General features: G+C 40.7%; 1 pseudogene; it reads left to right on the top strand.

Moving 5' to 3' along the window:
• The first annotated feature begins 387 nt into the window (after positions 1-387).
• On the top strand, positions 388-831 carry LOC124989246 (40S ribosomal protein S23-like; annotated as a pseudogene).
• The last annotated feature ends 1,157 nt before the right edge of the window (positions 832-1,988 follow it).

Below are 1,988 nucleotides of genomic sequence, written 5' to 3'. Positions count from 1 at the left end.
TAATCAACTCTTAAAGGTCCTGCCTCCTATTATTATCACATTGGTGATTTAGTTCCAACATGAATTTTGGAAGAGACACGAACATTCAAGACACAGCACATGTCTTGGCTGTTGTGAAGGATGCCACAGTGAAAATGGGTCTGAAGATGCCGCTTTGAGATCCTGACTTGAATTCCTTTGGATAAGCATCCAGAAGTAGAACTCCAGATTCTGGGGTCTTATTCAAACACCATTAACACCTACAGATTCTTTTAATTTTAACTATCTGAATTAAAGTATTTATAGACTCCTTATTTTTGTCTCCCTTCTAAATGCAGACATGGTGCAAGAAGTGAAGATCCTAAGTCAACAAAGATCAAGACACAATCTTGCTCTTGCTCTCAATCCATGGCACTGACAGGATGGGTCAGTGTCAGACTTTGCACTGCCAGGAAGCTCTGTAGTCACCAATGGGACCAGAAGTAGCATGATAAACACTATAAGAAAGCCCATCTTGGCACAGCCGGAAGGCCAACCCTTTTGAAGATTCTTCCCATACAAAGGGAATTGTGCTGGAAAAAGTAGAGGTTGAAATCAAACATTCAAATTCTACCATTAGGAAGTGTGTCAGGGTCCAGTTGCTCAAGAATGACAAGAAAATCACGGCTTTTGTAACCAGTGCTGGTTGCTTGAACTTTATTGAGGAAAATGATGAAGTTCTGGTTGCTGGGTTTCATTGAAAAGTTCATGCTATTGGTTTCCATTCCTGGAGTCTGCCTTAAAGTTGTTGAAGTGGCCAGTGTCTCTCTTCTGACCCTATGTGAAGGCAAGAAAGAAAGACCAAGATCATAAAGTTTACTGATATAAAAGAGGCAATCTCTACTCAAGGAACTTAGGTTAAAGTAGGGGAGATAAACAAGTAAACACCATGATGTGCTGTAATAAGGCAATGACTGAGGCAAGCCCAGAATGTTAAGAGAAAATGTTCAAGGGTGACTCATCTGGCCTGGAGAGTGGGCAAGAGGCAAGACATTTTCTCAGGTGAGTCAACACTGGTCTACAAGGACCAAGATGGGTGTGCCTGGTTAGGGTAGGCTAGGGATGGGCAAGAGTGATCTGAACTGAGGAAATAGCAATAAGGAGAAGGAAAAATTGTTTGGTAGGTAGAACCATTATAAAAATAAGTGAAGTTTATCAAGAATCTGTTAAGTGCCAGGTACTATGCACTATCAATTTTTGTTATTCATAATTCAAAACTCTCTAGGGCATACCATAGTTTTCCTCTTTGCTTTAGTCAGTTTTTTCTTCACTTCTGTGACTAAAAGATCTGACCAGAACAACTTTAGGGGATGAAAAGTTTATTTAGGGCTCTCAGTTTCAGAGGCCTTGGTCCATAGATAGCTGGCTCCATTCCTCTGGGCTTGATGAGACTGAGGCTGAAGACCATGGTGGAAGAGTATGGAGTAGGGAAGTGACTCATGTGATGATCAGAAAGCAGAGAGAAAGAGATCCACTTGCCAGATACAAACATAAACCCAAAGGCCACACCCCCAATGCCTCACCTCCTCCAGCCATACCCCACCTGCCTTCCAGTTACCTCTCAGTTAATTCCATCAGGTGATTAATTCACTGATTGGGTTAAGACTCTCATAACCCAATCATTTCTCCTCCAAACCTTCTTGCATCATCTTACACATGAGCTTTTGGGGGACACCTCACATCCAAACCATGATACCCTTATTAGGTAAGAAAACAAAGACATGATGATGATAAATATTTGTCTAAGTTATAATAGTTATGACTGAAATGGAAGTTCGGCTCGCTCAGCCTGACTCCAGGGGAGTATTATTATACTTCTTTTACGCAGATTCAAAGAATTGGAATGAAAGAGAGCATAGGTATCCCTGGTTGATTCAATTTCCTGATAAATCCCAATTATGAAAAATGAAATTTTTGCATAGGGACTCAGGTATTTGAACAAGTCTTTGAATATAAAATATGAACCTGAG

The sequence above is a fragment of the Sciurus carolinensis genome, chromosome 7 (genome assembly GCF_902686445.1).
Source record: "Sciurus carolinensis chromosome 7, mSciCar1.2, whole genome shotgun sequence".
Taxonomy (NCBI): domain Eukaryota; kingdom Metazoa; phylum Chordata; class Mammalia; order Rodentia; family Sciuridae; genus Sciurus; species Sciurus carolinensis.
The sequence above is the reverse complement of the archived record's forward strand: the minus strand, read 5'-3'. Positions and strand labels throughout refer to the sequence as shown.